A 17,338-nucleotide genomic window follows, 5' to 3' on the forward strand; every position below is an offset into this window, starting at 1 on the left:
TGGACCAGGGGGCCACACTCTCCCCCGGCTCTATCTTCTTCCCTGCTGCTAAGGTACCCCCTCGACTGGACTGGGTTGGGTTGCTTTCTGGAAGTTGCCTTCAGAATAGCTGGCCGTGAGGCTGTTTTGTCGGCCCTGAGGGTTGCTGTTGTTTCAGAGGACCCTGCTCTCTGCGGAGGAAGGAGCCGCGGCTTCCCGGAGCTCCGAGGGCAGTGACTTTCACTGAGACTTGGATAGCAAGATCCAGCCCGTGAGGCTCTCTTGCCCGCCCTGAGGGTTGCTGTTGTTTCAGACCACCCTGCTCTCTGCGGGGGGAGCTCCGAGGGCAGTGACTTTCACTGGGACTCGGATAGAAGGCCCTGAGGGTTGCTGTTGTTTCAGACGACCCTGCTCTCTGAGCGGGGCGGGGCCGCGGCTTCCCGGAGCCTTGGACTCTGCGCTCCTACCCCTTAGGTCCTAGTGATCTCGGGTTCTGGCTTTTGAGGGGGGCCGTACCTTTTGATCCGGGTCCAGGTCCAGGAGGAGGATTCCCAGGGTCGGTGCTGTTGATTGTTTTGAATTTCGGCGCCTTAGGAGCTTATAGTTTGAGATCAGTTGGGAAGGGTTTTCCGGAGATCTGAACTTTAGCTTTCTCTAAGCCGCCATCTTGACCGGAAGTTCTCCCTAGGCCTTTCTTTTTAAGATAGAAACTAAGTCAGTCTTTAATCACTCACCACAAGATTTTGTCCCAAGCAAAACTCCAATTCTTCACTGAAATCCTCAACTCCTGAACTGAGTTCAGAGAGCCAGCTCTGACTCCAGACCTCCAATTCAGCTTCCAAAGCTGAACTAAGTTCAGTGGCCTCAAGCTCCTTCCTTTTAAAGAAAAATTTCTCTTGTGTCACCTCCCCTAAATTTTCACATCTACCAATCACAAAAGATGCTTTTCCTAGGACTGCCCATTCTAAGTTTTCAACACTCTTTAGTTCTCACCTTCTCTGGGTAGATTATATCTTCTGAGTACTTCACACCTCTTTGCTAAGCTTGCCCTTTGTAAGTTGCTTGACCTTTTAGTGATTAATTTGACCTTCATAGGCATTTAGCACCCTTTTGTATTAGATCTAAAAATAGACCTGGCTTAAGGGCTTTTGCCTCACTATAAGTATGGGTTGGGGACTTTTCCCTCATTGTTCCATCAGGAGTTTACAACTTTATCTTCCCCTAAAGTATGGATGGAGTAATGTTAGAGTTCCCAATACATTCCTGACCAAGTACCTTCATTGTTTAAAATGAGGAATAGCCTTAACCAAATGTTCTAAGGTAGAGCCTGAGAAATTTTAAGATTCACACAGCACAGGTACACTGATAGTCTTCTACTAGTTTCACATACCCCTAGTACTTACTATATATGTATGTGAAGCTATAAATTTGCACAAAATGTCCATAGGAACATAGATTTAGAGCTAGAAGGAACTTTAGAAATCATTTAGTTCAATGCCCTCATTTTACAGAGCAGGAAACCAAGACCCTATGAAGTTAAGAGACTTGCTCAAGAAAATATAGGTAGCAAATGATGTAAATTATGATGATGTAATGTAAAAGTCCTGATACTGCGTCCAAGTCATTTGCTCCTTAAAAAAAAGACTTTTTAATTCTAAACTTAACACTAAAAAATGAGCAAATCCAGATACAAAGTAGTACAGAAAGAGGAGTGTATATAAAACATTTCTCTATTATATATAGCTTGCTTTTCCTTTTAAATAGTATATACAATAAACTCAACATGTTAACTTTCTCTGCCTATAGTTAGTTCTGGCCTGCCATCTATTCTTTTCTGTGCATTTAAACAATGTTTCAAAGACCCTCTTTACTTTCTTCTTATTTGCTACATTCCTTCCCTTATTTCATTCTCCTTACACCATGTTGACTCCTTTCTTAAATTGAAGCTTCTCTTGTACATCCCCTCTGTCCATTCTACCACCAAGGCTTGGCAGGGATTAGCTTTTCTTTTTTTAACTAAAGCACCAAATGCACACTTAGTCCTGACTGGGGTCTCCCTGAATGGTGCTGACTGACTGCATGGGCCAGGTTGGTGAGAATCTTTACAATAATTTTGATAAACATTTTATTGATACCAAGCGTCTGTAAAATTATGTAAGAGGAGTTAGTGGAGGTAGTGTTAAAGACAGAAAAGAAATAAGATTATTCTTTCTTTATCAAGGAAATTCAAATACTAATGAAGGCAAAAAGAGAAAGGAATATTTTACAGGCATTAGAGATGACTTAATGGAATAGAACAAGAATTAGAATAATGTTAGAGGCCATCTGATCCACCTTGTACCTACCCATGAATCCCTTACTCTAGGGATGTCAAATACTGCCCATAACAGTCCTGAGTGCAGCAGGCCTAAACCAAATTAAAATGTAACTGGGAAATATTTGACAAAAATAAACTAAAATATAATAGAAGATAGTTAATGTTAATAGGTGGGAAGCTAGGTGGCTCAGTAGATAAGAGTGTAGGGTGGGATTTGAACTCAGGAAAAGGAGTCTTCCTGACTCCAGGCCCCACATTCATCTGCTAGAATTCAAATCGAGCCAAATTCTTACTAGCTGTGTGACCCTAGGCAAGTCACTTAATCCTGTTGAACTCAGTTTCTTTATCTGTCAAATGAGCTGGAGAAGGAGTGGCAAACCACTCCACTCTCTTTGCCAAAAAAACCTCAAAATGGAGTTATAGAGTCAAACACTCATTACTGAAATGACTGAACAATGTTAACTTGTAGTTTTCAAAGTCCGCAGGAGGCTCCAAGGATCCTTACTTACAACTGAGTGGCCTCATTTCTATTTGAGTGACACTATTGCAATCTTGCATCCTCAACAAGTTGTTTGCCAACCTTCCATGTAGGGGAACACATGACATGTGGAAGCAAAAGAGTATAATATATGATTAAGGAAGGGGAATGTATAAAATAAGACTGTAAAGGTAGGTTGGAGGCAGATGAGTAGGCCTTGAATGACTGATTAAGGAATTTGCATTTATTCTTGTGGGCAGTGGGAAGCCACTGAAAACTGATCAGAAGGAGAGCAAGGTTGGCCCTTCATTATCACTCTCTAATCCTTAGAACTTGTGATCTTCTCCCTAAGACAGATGAGTACTGACCATTATAATAAAAATGGAAACTGAGTATTCTCTTAGGAAATAACTGGTTTACTGACATTGTATGTAGTCAATTCAGAATTGGCTAGCTGAGGGGACAGCTGGGTAGCTCAGTGGATTGAGAGCTAGGCCTAGAGATGGGAGGTCCTAGGTTCAAATCTGGCCTCAGACACTTCCCAGTTGTGTGATCCTGGGCAAGCCACTTGACCCCCATTGCCTAGCCCAGTACACAGTATTGACTCCAAGACAGAAGGTAAGGGTTTAAAAAAAAAAAAGAATTGGGTAGTTGTATGCATTAAAATCATAGAATAGTGCGTAAAGGTTAAAGTGACATTAAACTAGAAGAATAAGATGATGTATACCAAGGGTCTTTAACTTTTTTTTTTGTGTCATGGACCCTTCTGGCATTCTGATGAACCTATATGGACATCTCTTAGAATAATACTAGCGATGCAAAATCATAATAATAGCTAGCATTTATATAGAGCTTTACAAGTATTACTTCATTTTATTCTCACAATCCTGGGAGATAGGTACTATTATCCTATTTTTACACATAAGGAAACTGAGAGACAGTGAGTACATGATTTGTCTAGTCACATAGTTATTAAGAGTCTGGAACTGTCAAATCTGGCCTCAGACACTTCCTGGCTGTGTGAACCTGGGCAAGTCACCCACTACCTAGCCCTTACTGATCTTCTGCCTTGGATCCAATACACAGTATTGATTCTAAGATGGAAGGTAAGGGTTAAAAAAAAAGAAAGCCAGGAACTAGATTTGAATTCAGGTATTTCTAATCCCTCATATGGCACTCTATCCATGTCACCTCTTCCTGTCTCAATAAAATAAAATGCAAAGGAAACGAAGTATATTGATATAAATATATAATTTTTTATCCATATAATTTCACAGACTCCCCCCAAAACCTATCAGGGAAGCTTATCACACTCTTTGGGGTCCTTGGACATCAAGTTAAGACTTTCTGCTATATATAATTACAGCAGTGCACAACATATCTACTTAGTTACTGAGAAAAAAAGAAAAGGATAAAAGACATGAAATGGAACAGATCTGCTGGCATTTCTATAGTGTCTATTCTCATTAATAACAATGGTACTTCTATATTTGGAACCTATCACTAAGTAAGTGATATGCTATATAAGGAAGCAGAAATCACATTGTGAAAGATGAATTTGGGAAATAACTTGCTTGACCTGAATAAATATTACAGAATTACAAGATTCTATTATGCTGAAATAACTACAATAACTTAGTAGTTTCAATACTTCTCTAAAAGGTGTCTCTCCTGTGTGTGTTGATATATGTGTATATATATAAAAAATAAAGATTATGTAAACTTCCCTGATAGATGGAACCACAGAAGAATACAAATTGTCCAATGAGCCTTTTAATACAAAAACAAGCAGGGTAAAAGGAAAACATGCCTGACAAAAACCAGTGTTATGGAGAATATTTTTTGAGAAATCCAGATATCTGAGGAATTTCCTTATGTGTAATGAGGTTCTCTAGATTAGAGTTGTCAAACAAGGTAACATGCATCCCACTACATGCTTGAATGATGTTGGAACTGAATTAAAATATAACTAGGAAATATTTATCAAAATAAATAAAAATACAATAAAACATAGCCAACATTATATTTTAAAACTAGGCTCCCATAGTTTTAGGAACAGACTAGACATACAGCAAGTAGTTGTAAAAGATTATAATAACTTTGACAAAAGTAAAGATTCAAGTTTTTGGAATAAGAATTCACTACTTGGGAAAAATTGTTAGGAAAATTGAAAAGCAGTTTGGCAGAAACTGTATATAGATCTGCATCTTACATCATTCGCCAATATAAAAAATGTATACATGACCTTTGTATAAAGAAAGACATTACAAACAAATAAGAATAGGGAACCTATTACCTATCAGATTTATGGGTAGGAGAATTTATGAACAAGAGATAGAAAGAATTCTGAAAAATAAAATGGATTAATTTTGAATACATTAAACTGAAAAATTTTTGTACAAACAAAACGAATGTAGCCAAGATTGAGTAATAAGTTGGGAAAAAATTTTATAGTTTCTTTTGTAGATGTCTTATATCTTAACTATGTAAGATTAAAATTAATATCTAATAACTCCATATTTTATAAGATTTACTAATAATCACTTGAAGAAATAAAAGACAAAAAAGTAAAAGCTGAATAAAGAGAAGTTTTTCCAGTGGCATTCATCCAAAAAGAGAGAGGGGCAGTGTTACACACAAACTTTATCTCCAAAACGTAAGGCCATAACATGAGAATGAAAGTGGGATGCTAGGAATTAGATTCCTGGGGAGCAGATTCTAATTACACAACTACAGAGAGAACTTTGTCAAATATATAAGAATATGAGCCATTCCCCAATTGATAAATGGTTAAAAGATATGAACAGACAATTTCTGGATGAAGAAATCAAAGCTATATAAAACTATACAAAAATGCTCTAAATCATTATTAATTAGAGAAATGCAAATTAAAACAACTCTGAAATATTTCATACATATTGGCTAAAATGGTAAAAGGGCAAAACAACAAATGTTGGAGAGAATGTGTAAAACTAAAGACACTAATATATTGTTGGTGGAACTATGAACTGTCCAACCACTTTGGAGAACAATCTGGAATTATACCTAGAGTTATAAAACTGTGGTTTTGACCCAGTAATAGCATTACTCATAAGGTGATTAAGGAAAAAGGAAAAGAAACTATATGTTCTAAAATATTTATGGCAGCTCTTTTTGTGGCGGTAAAGAACTGTAAAGCAAAGGGATGTCCATCAATTAGGGAATAGATGAATGAGAATAAGAAATGATAAAACAAGATGATTTTTTTTAAAACCTGTAAAAACTTACATGAAGTGATACAAAGTGAAGTAAGCAGAACCAGGAGAATGATGTACATTGTAACAGCCATAATGTATGATGATCAACTGTGAATGACTGAACTATTATCAATAAGGCAAAGATCCAAGACAACTCCAAGGGACTTATGGTAAAAAAGGACATCCATCACCACAGAAGGAACAGAGTCTGAATGCAGACTGAAACATACCATTCTTCATTTTATTTCCTCTATTACTTTTTCCTCTAGTGATGAACAGGAAAATATGTATTATGTGATATGTACAACTTATATCATATCATGTCTTTTTTTTTTTAAACCTTACCTTCCACCTTGCAGTCAATAGTGTGTATTGGCTCCAACGCAGAAGAGTGGTAAGGGCTAGGCAATGGGGGTCAAGTGACTTGCCCAGGGTCACACAGCTGGGAAGTATCTGAGGCCAGATCTGAACCTAGGACCTCCTGTCTCTAGGCCTGACTCTCAATCCACTGAGCCACCTAGCTGCCCCCATCACCTGCCTTCTTGAGGAGTATGGAAGGGTGTGAGAGAGGGAAAGAACATGAACTGCAAAATGTTAGAAAATGAATATTAAAAATTGTGTTGTCATATAGTTTGGAAAAATAAAAATTAAAAACAAAACAAACCCAAATTGGACTTCTTCTGTAAGTTAAATGCATTCTAATGAATTAGTATGGAAATGTAGCAGAGAAATAATGTGGCTAGAGGGTTCCTTATGCACAGATTAATGGTTCCTGTTTCTGAGTTTGACACTGAAAGACATTAAGCTTATGTCAATAGGTCCTGGAACACTGCCAACTTAATCAAGCAAAATTCACAGGTTCTAAAGAGAGATGGGGCTGATAGTTTACAAGGAAAAACCAAGTGAATGAAAAATTCTTTCTGTCCAAATTACAATGTGTATATGCATTGAAATGTGTCAGTATCAATATCCTGGAAAGGCATTTTAAATGTTAAGTGAGGTGGCCCCCATATCACAAAAATGCAAGCCTAGGAGATGAATTACTTTTGAGAAATTTCAATCTATTCAATGATCAATCACAAAATCCAGAGTTTAACTTCAAATCATAGAATGCTTATGATTGAAGATTCTGTTTTGTGGATAAATCAAAGGGCAACAAGAAGAAGCATGTTTGTAATGTCTCCATCAATAAAATACTTGATTCACATTAATAAGCTGGAGCAGATCAGGATGGTAAACAAAGAACTAAGATTTCAAGTTCAAGCCTCAACTATGCCACTACCTAGGTAAAATTCCCGTGGGCAAATTTCCAACTTGGGCCACTTCCTCATTCTTTAAGTAAAATGATTGGAAAAAGTACCTCAAAGAATTAAAAACCAATGAATCTGTGAAGATAAAAGGGCTGGAAACCATGTTATTTGAAATTTGGGTTGAAAAGAAAATGAGCATATTTAGTCCAAAATAAAGACTTGGGTAGGCCAAATTAGCCATCTTCAATTATCTTAAGAGCAGACTTATAGAAATGAGACTAGATTGGATCTATATGTCTCCCGAATACAGAACTAGGAGATATAAGCATAGATTAGCAGAACAAAGATTTTATATTGATTAAAAAAGGAAATCTAAAAGCAAATGAACTAATATTTAAAGTTAAGGAAGAGTTGTTTATATTTTCTAACTTTCTGTCCCTTAAAAGTCCCTAAAAGAAAAAGATTTCTCAGGCAATAGTGAGTTCTCCATCACTTATACATTCAACAAGTATTTAAGTATTTCTTGTGTGCTAGGTAATAGGGATATAAAGACAAAACAACTTTTGCCTTAGAGGATCTTACATTCTATTGGTTAGATACATGTATATCTAAAATGAAATGTAAAATATGTAGAAAATATTTTCCTAGGGAAATCACTAACAAATGGAGGGAGGTGGGAAACTATAGGACAGATTTTTCAGGTGGCACCCAGAACTAGTTTTTTTAATTAAAATTTATTTTTTTTTAAATCAATGAAAATATACCTTCTTTGATAAAGAAAAACAAAACTTTGGCTAAACTTTGAAAGAAATGAGGTAAGGGAGTATATGTAGTGGAGGTGAACAGGGAGTAAGTATACTCCATGCATGAAGGGCAGCTTGTGTACAAGGGTACAGACACAGAAAATGGAAAATCAAGGGCAGAGAGAATAGCAGATACTGTATGAGCAATCACTGTGAATGATGTGGACCAGATTCATACTTGAGTACAGGTTAACTCTGACGATAATAGCTAGTACTTAAAAATCACTTTAAGGTTTATAAAGCACTTTACAACTATTATTTTATTTTAGCCTCACAACAGTCCCCATTTTACAGATGAAGAAACTGAGGCAGATAAAAGTTAAGTGATTTGTCACATTTAAAGGTGTGAGGCTTATTTTGAACTTATTTCTTCTTGACTCTGCCTGTCCCCCATGCTTGGACCACTCTACTTCCTCCTCTCAGGTCTACTGACCTCCTAAATTTCCTTCAAGTCCCAACTAAAATTCTGTCTTCTACAAGAAGTTTTCCCCAACTTCTCTTAGTTCTAGAGCCTTCCCTTCATTAATTATTTTCTATTTATCCAGTACTGCCCAGAGCCTGCTTTGTAAATGTTTGTATGCATGTTGTCTTCCCAATTAAGATTTTAAGCTACTGAAAGGCAAAACTTATATTTTGCCTTTTTTTTTTGGTATTTCCTGCTTAGCACAAAGTCTAGCACAGTGTAGGCCCTTTATAAATATTTACTGAATTGACTCCAAGTCCATGGCTCTATCCACTGCTCACTCCATCTAGTGTCTGTTGACCACAGTATCCCTCTGTATCAGGGGTTCTGTGAGTCTACAACCTGCAGCATGCTTTGGTGTAAAAGGTATTGGCTATAGAGTCAAGTTATTGCTCTTCAGTAGGGTTAATGACTTACCCAGGGTCATACAACTAATGTCTAGGACCACATTTGAACTCGGGAAGCTGAGTTTTCCAGACTCCAGACCTGGGAACTCTATCCATTGCGCCACCTAGCATCAAAAACTCATTATTCCTGAATTCAAATCCCTCCTTGAAAAGTGTACTAGCTGTGAAGTCACTAACCTTCCCAGGTGAGCGTAACCAAATTTTCTCATCTATAAATGGGGGCGAACTATCTTTCCGAGTTCAAATGTGGCACTAGCTGTGTGACCCTGGGCACTTTACCCTGTCTACCTCAGTTTCCTCATCTGTAACAAAGACACGGAAACCCACTCCTGCATCTCTGCCAATAAAACCCTAAACGAAGGCGTCGGATAAGACTGAAATGCCTGAATGACAGGAGGCTGGGGCGGGGATGAGTTTGGCCCAGAAACCCCGAATCTCCTCCAGCTCCACACCCAGGCCCCTGCGAAGCTCGTCCCCTCACCTCGCGCCCCATTTCCCCCCTCGGGTCAGTTCCCCCTTCCGCACCGGGCCCAGCTCTACCTCTTTGCATCGGAGGCCGCAAGAAAAGAGGCAGAGAAGCTCCTGCCCCGAGGCAGGTGCGGAAGCCGGGAGGCCCCAGTAACCTGTGTCCCCAGGCACCCTCCTCCCGACAGCCCAGCAACACTCACCTGGCACCAGGGGAGCCGCGGCACCCAAGAAGGCGAAGACACCGAAGGAATGTGGGCCTGGGCCTAACCCTATGCCGCTTCTACTGCGGCCGAGCCTTGTTTATATCCGGGGGAGTGGGGTTCTTTTATGAGCGTCCCATAAGCCACTGGGGCTGACATCTCTTAAAGCGACAGTGACGTGTTTGCACTCTGCGCGGAGATAGACGCGAGCATGCGCAGTGCCATTGTGTAGACTGCTCTCACTTCACCCCAGTCCTCTCCCCGCCCATCCTTGCCAACAGTCCTCAGAAGGTTCAAGTTTATTTACTTGGTACTAAAAAGGTCTGTCGGTCAGGAAAGTGATATATAACTATGAGTGTTTTTAGTACCACTAATACTCATGTATCAGTTACACCAGGCAGCATGGGAAAAAGAACTGCGCTTTATTCTGCAATTATGCATTAAGTGGCAATTGTAGTACTAGGTCTGGTCATGATCGTATTGGTGGAACTGGCAGTTTAATAGACGGCTGGATCGAAAACCAAAAGGGCTCCCTGCTGCCTGCGAAATAAAGCTTTAATTGCTTTGCCTGGTATTCAAAACCTTCCATGATTTGGCCTCAACTTCCCTTTCCAGCTTTAGCTTCCACTGTTCACTCCCAAAACATTCATGTAATTCATATACACTACAGCCCAGCCAGAGGGTTGACTGTCCCCTCCATATATATATACTTAACACCTTTATGATTTATAGGCATCGTGAACTCCTTTGGAAGTTCTCATATTTTTACAGCAAGTCAGTTAGCAGATATTAATTAAGGACTAACTAGGAGCCAGAAACTATACTATGCATTGGAATTTGTGTTTATGTTCCGTTACCTGAGCTTGCTTTTATATTCCATAAGTAGTTTTTTTTAATAATTTCTTTTTGTTTTGACATCATGTTTCCTACTGTATTCCTTCTTTCCCCCCACAGACAGTCTTATAAGAAAGAATAAAAAAGGAAAAGAAAAAAATTCTGCAAAACTAGCATATCAATAAAATATGACATTTTCAATATTCCACACCATTGGACCCCTTGCTTCTCTAAAGGAGTAGAGTGTGGTGACTTTTTGTATCTTTAGGGCCATATTATAATTTCACTGCATTCAGTTTTTGTTCCTTTGTTATTGTACTTCCTATTTACATGGCTGTAGTTATTGTATGGGCAGCTAGATGGTGCAGTGAATAGAGTGCTGAAGACTTGAGTTGAAATGTGGCCTCAGACATTCTCTAACAATGTGACTCTGGACAAGTCATTTATTTGTAAAGATATTTTATTTTATCAATTACATTTAATAAGAATTTTCCACATAAGTTTTATGAAGTTATATGATTCAAATTGTCTCCCTCCCCTTTTCCCCTCTCCCTTCTTGGAGATAGTAAACAATTTGATCTTGGTTATACATGTATTATGCAAAACATATTTCCATATTGTTCATTTTTGTAAGAGAATACTCACATAAAATCAAAACCCCCAAATAAAAACACAAACTAAAATGAAAAATTGTATATTTTGGTCTGCATTATCATTCCAACAGTTCTTTCTCTGGAAGTACATAGCATTCTTTGTCATGTTTGTCAGAATTGTCCCAGGCAATTGTATTACTGAAAGTAGCTAAGTCTTTCACAGTTGAAAAGCTTATAATATTGTTACCATGTGCAATGTTTTCCTGGTTCTGCTTATTTCACTCTGCATTAGTCTGGTCTTTCCAACTTTCTTTTCTTTTCTTTCTTTCTTTCTTTCTTTCTTTCTTTCTTTCTTTCTTTCTTTCTTTCTTTCTTTCTTTCTTTCTTTCTTTCTTTCTTTCTTTCTTTCTTTCTTTCTTTCTTTCTTTCTTTCTTTCTTTCTTTCTTTCTTTCTTTCTTTCTTGGCAGAAGAGTGGTAAGGGCTAGGCAATGGGGGTCAAGTGACTTGCCCAGGGTCACACAGCTGGGAAGTGTCTGAGGCCAGATTTGAACCTAGGACCTCCCGTCTCTAGGCCTGGCTCTCAATCCACTGAGCTACCCAGCTGCCCTTTTCCCAACTCTTTCTGAAACCATCTTGTTCATAATTTTTTTTCATCACAATAGTATTCCATCATCATCATGTACCATGATTTGCTCAGCCATTCTCCAATTGATGGACACCCCCTCAATTTCCAATTTTTTGCCACCATAAAAAGAACTGTTATAAATGTTTTTATACAGTAGACCCTTTCCCATTTTTAAAAAAATCATTTTGGGATTCAGTCCCAGTAGTGGTATTACTGGATCAAAGTGTATGCACAGTTTTAAAGCCCTTTGGGCATAGTTCCAAGTTGCCTGGATAAGTCATTTTACCTTATTTACTTCAGTTTCCTCATCTGTAAAATGTGCTGGGCAACCACTCTAGTATCTTTACCAAGTGAACTCGAAATGGGATCATGAAGAATTAGACATGACTGAACAACAACAACAAACAAAAAGTCATAGTTCCTCTTCAGGTAGCCAAAATCATAGAGTAAGGAATGTTCCAAACTCCCCTAAATCCACCACCAACTTACCCAAAAAGAAAAATAAAACACCTCAAAGCAAATTTTGGAGAGATGAAATCAACAGAAGATGGAGAAAAGCAGGGTTTCAGTCAAAGAAAATGTGGAGAAACCAAAGGAAGGACCTGACTCCCTGAGGTAAGAGGTGAGAGCAATGAGGAATAGCCCTGTGCAAGTACACCTGGAAGAAACCTCAGTGGAAGGTTAGGAACCACCTTGTTCTGAAGTAATGGAGTATAATTGAGGTAGATGGATGTTGTTATCTACTCTAGGGAACTGGGTTTATAAGTATTAGTCCCCTTTAGTGAAGTAAGGCAGATTGAGCCTTACCACATTAGGGTTTATAATCTCAAACAAATCAGTAGTGCAGTGGTTTAACTCCATTTTTTCCATTAATTACCCTAAGTATCTCATAAAATAAACATGTCCTAGTTAAAACTTTCCCACTGTAAACTTTAAATTACTCCATCCTACTTAGACCTACTTTAGGGGAAAATAAAGTTGTAATCTCCTGATTGAACAATAAAGATACTTAGTTCTCACCTTATAGTAAAGCTAGAACTGTTAAGCTAAGTCTATTTTTAGATCTAATACAAAAAGATGTTAAGTACCTATGAAGGTTAAATTAATCACAAAAAGCCTAAGTAACTAACAAAAGGTGAACTTAACAAAGAAGTGTGAAGTAGCTCAAAAGATAATCTAAACCAGAGAAGGTGAGAACTAAAGAGTGGACAGTCCTGGAGAAAAGCATCTGCTCTGATTGGTAGACGTGAAAATTTAGAGGAGACACAAGAGTGAAAGGTCTATAAAAGAGGATGAAAAGTTGAGATTTGGGATTCAGACATACAGTTGAGTTCAGGTGAGGAACTCAGCCTGGAGGAGCTCCCTCAGACAGCTACCTTGAGACAGTCTCGTGGTGATTTGGGTAAGACTGACTTCCTTTCCCTTGGGCTCAGGGAGGCCACTTTGGCCAAGGCTTTAACTCCTTCCTGGCTCAGCCTGAGCCAGAGCAGTTTAAATTAACTCTTTCCTCTCTCTCTCTCTCCCCCCCAACCCCCTCCTCTCTCCTACCTAATCCCTTCTCTCTATAAAATCACCATAATTACCAGCTGACTTGGGTATTTTATTCTTTAGGATTTCCCCTGGCGACCAAATTAATTTAGATTTAAGTCACAACTTTAAAATTATCTTTTACAACATGTAAAAATGTGGTCGGTTTAACAAAATGTGTTCCTTCAGTTTTTTTTTTCTTTTCTTTTTACCATGGTGTCAAATTTGATCATGGAATTTTCTTTGCAACTCTGGTCATTTTGTCAGGAATGCCTGAAAGTTCACTCTTTCATTAAATGTATATTTCTTCTGGAGTATTTTGATCAATTTCTCTGGGTTGGTGATTTTTGATTGTTGTCCTAGATCCATTGCCTTGTGGAATATCATATTCCATGCCTTTCCATCCTGATTGTGACTCCATGATATTTGAATTGTTGTTGTTGTTGTTATTTTTAACTGCTTACAGTATTATCTGTTTGGCCTGGGAGTTCTGGAATTTGGCTATAAGAGTCCTGGAATTCTTAGGTTTGGGATCTCTTTCAGTAGATGATCAGATTCTTTCAATTTCTATTTATCTCTTGTTTGAGATTAACAGGGCAGTTCTTCCTGGTAATTGTATCAAATATGGTGTCCAGGCTTTTTTGTTGTTGTCATGACTTTCATGATTCTTAAGGGTTAGCTTTCTTGGAACTTTTTTCCATGTCAGTTGTTTTTCCAGTGAGATAGTTCAGATTTTCTTTTTCTTTTTCTTTTTTTTTGAATTGGTTTTGTTTCCTGTTGACTTATGAAGTAATTAACTTCCTTTTGTCCAATTCTAATTTTTAAGGCGCCATTTTCTTCTTTGGGGCTTATATTTCTCTTTTAAAGAGTTATTTTCCTTTTTGAGATTTTGTATTTCCTTTTTTCCTATTTTCATCAGTGAGTTTTAGCTCTGAAGTATTCACCTTTTCTAATTTTTCTTCTAAGTCTCTTTATTATTGGTTTGCAGTTTTGTTTTGTTTTGTTTATCCTTTTTGGGAGCTTTTCCAGGATTTCATTTTGGGTCTAAAATCCCTTCACATTTTCATTTGAAAGTTCACACGTTTTCATTTTGGTATTGCTGTCCTCTTCTGAGCTTGAATTTTGGTCTTTCCTTTTGCTAAAATAGTTCTCCAGGACCAGGCCTTTATTTTTGTCTTTTGCTCATTTTGTAGGGTTTCCCCCCTCCATGATCTTTCTTATATGTTGAAGCTCACCTTCCCTTCCCTTCCCTCCTTGGAAGGAGTATTGTTCCTGTGTTCCCCCAACTACCACATGTAATATATTTAGTTGATTTCTGCTCCTTAGCTGCCAGCTCCTCCTGGTGTTGTGAGCTATAGGAATAGAATTATAGAAATAAGAGTGAGTTTAAGAGAAGCTGAAAGTTGGCTGTAAGGGGCTAGCATGGGCACATGCTAGGAACTCTGAAGACAGGATTCTGGAATGCAGGGGGCATAAGAGGAAGAATTTGGAAATTACAACTGTCTCTTCCTATCCTGAAGCTGGAGAGAAAGGAGCTTGCTCTCTGCTGAGCTTTTCTACCTAAACCTGTTTGTAAGAGAAGGGAAACCTTTCCATTTCCTTTGGAAGCACCTTTTCCACAGAAGAAACCCAGCTAAAGAAGATCTCTTTATTCTATCAACCCTAACTGAGAAGTTTTATCCAATGTCTGTTGGTGTGTGGGCTGAGGTGTTCACATCAGGCCATGTCCAGTCTGGGGTGAATTCAATCAGTTTGAGTTCATCCTTAGTCAACTTGGAGAAACTATTAACAACTAGAGAAGCCAAAAAGGGAGGATTTTAGTGTAAGGTAGAATAGAGAGGGTTTGGGGATACTTAGCCAGAAGCAAGGAGTGATAGGGAGCTCCAAGATCTTGAAGAGTCCATCTCGAGATAGGCATAGAGGGAAGAGGGAAGTATTAGAACTTGGAAATTAGAGCATCCTTGTTTCTAAATCCTCCCTCCTGGGATGTGGGACACTAATTCATTGCTGGTGGAGTTGTGAATTAATCCAACCATTCTGGAGGGCAATTTGGAACTATGCCCAAAGGGTGATAAAAGACTGTCTGCCCTTTGATCCAGCCATAGCACTGCTGGGTTTGTACCCCAAAGAGATAATAAGGAAAAAGACTTGTACAAGAATATTCATAGCTGCACTCTTTGTGGTGGCCAAAAATTGGAAAATGAGGGGATGCCCTTCAATTGGGGAATGGCTGAACAAATTGTGGTATGTGTTGGTGATGGAATACTATTGTGCTAAAAGGAATAATAAAGTGGAGGAATTCCATGTGGACTGGAATGACCTCCAGGAAGTGATGCAGAGTGAAAGGAGCAGAACCAGGAAAACATTGTACACAGAGACTGATACACTGTGGTACAATTGAATGTAATGGACTTCTCCATTAGTGTCAATGCAATGTCCCTGAACAATCTGCAGGGATCTAAAAAACACTATCCACAAGCAGAGGATAAACTGTGGGAGTAAAAACACCGATGAAAAGCAACTGCTTGACTACAGGGATTGAGGGGATATGACTGAGGAGAGACTTTAAATGAATACTCTAATGCAAATACCAACAACATGGAAATGGGTTCGAATCAAGGACACATATTGATATCCAGTGGAATTGTGCGTCAGCTATGGGAGAGGTGGGGGGGGGGGGAGGAAAAGAAAATTATCTTTGTTTCCAATGAATAATGTTTGGAAATGACCAAATAAAATAATGTTTAAAAAATAAAATATTATTATTGATAAATCCTCCCTCCTTACCCTTTGTTAATAAATAAATCTGTTACTGTTATACCAAGAAGGCTTGAAAGACTGGTTTGCTCTCTGACCCTAATGTGGTAAGGCTCAATCTGCCTTACTTCACTAAAGGGGACTAATACTTATAAACCCAGTTCCCTAGGGTAAATAACAACATCCATCCACCTCAGTTATACTCCATTACTTCAGAGCAAGGTGGTTCCTAACCATTTCTCATTGCTCTCACCTCTCAATTTGTTTAGTACTGCCCAGGGAGTGGTCAGTCACTTCTGGAGTTGTTACCCACTTTAGTAAGTGTCTTGTGGACCTCCCCTACTTAGTGTTAAGTAGGGGTGGCTATGCTTTTGGTTGATTAAATTTAAAAGTAGGCAAGAGGAGAGTCAATCCCATCTTCACAATTGCTTTGCTGATTCTTCTTACTTCACTTTGATTCAGTTTGATTTTAGTTCTCCATGATATTCTATGTTTGTCATTCTTTCTTTCAGCACTGATATTTCATTATATTCACAATTTATTTAGTCTTTCCCCCAATAGGCATCTACTTTCTTTTTATATGTCTTTGCTAATACTAAAAAGGTTGCTAGAAATATTTGGGAACTGTACATATCTTTTAAGAAACTGAATTGGTCCATATTTTCCATTCTTCATGTCTTTTTCCTCTGACACTATGCATCTATAACACATTTGGGTACATATGGCTTTGTATCATCATTCCATAGAAAACAAGCAGCAATTTCCTCTTTAAAGTTTACTACTCTCATTTTGGGAGACATGGAAGAAGCACCTCATATCTATTTCTTAGCTTCAAGTGTTTAATGGTTATTCTTTCCACTTATTCAGGAGCTGGTAAAACAATATGGGTTCTTTCTGATTACATCTTTTTAGCTCTGTGCTTAAGAGGACAACTAAATGGTATTCTTCAGATCATGCTGGGACAGGAAGGGTCCTTTTCCAAGAATTCCAGAATAAATTCTGAGAGATACTTATTTATTTTTGGGAAGAAGAGGGGGGAAAAGTCCCTAGCAAGACTAAACTGAAATATTCTAGGTCCTATTAGCTAGATTTTCCATTTTATTCCATTAATCTGTTTTTTTAAATACAAGACCAAACATATTTTATCAGTTTAAGTTTATATATTCAGTATTCACTTGTAAAATATATTTATATAATTTGAATTTTGTATAATTTGAAATCTGGTATATTAAGCTTTTCTTTTTACTGATTTCTGATAAATTCTATTTCATAGTTCTGGTTTATTGCCAATCCATTTTCTCATATTAATATTTTATGACTTTATCTACTTTAATGAATATTTTTTTGCCTCATCTATTTTATGACTATGGAATAGCTTATAGGCATTTTGGTTGGTATTT

General features: G+C 38.0%; 1 protein-coding gene across 2 annotated transcripts in view; it reads right to left on the reverse strand.

Annotated features, from left to right (window-relative positions):
• The window catches only part of SLU7 (SLU7 homolog, splicing factor), a 56,468-nt gene that overhangs the window by 18,402 nt on the left and 20,728 nt on the right, over window positions 1–17,338 (reverse strand). The window contains exon 1 of one of the 2 annotated variants that reach the window (XM_001379883.4): window positions 9,602–9,757. The exons of the other annotated variant lie outside the window; for it this stretch is intronic. The gene's annotated coding sequence lies outside the window, so the exon portion shown is untranslated. Of the gene's footprint in view, window positions 1–9,601; window positions 9,758–17,338 lie in introns of those variants that run through there. 2 annotated transcript variants of the gene reach the window in all.

The sequence above is a fragment of the Monodelphis domestica genome, chromosome 1 (genome assembly GCF_027887165.1).
Source record: "Monodelphis domestica isolate mMonDom1 chromosome 1, mMonDom1.pri, whole genome shotgun sequence".
Taxonomy (NCBI): Eukaryota; Metazoa; Chordata; class Mammalia; order Didelphimorphia; family Didelphidae; genus Monodelphis; species Monodelphis domestica.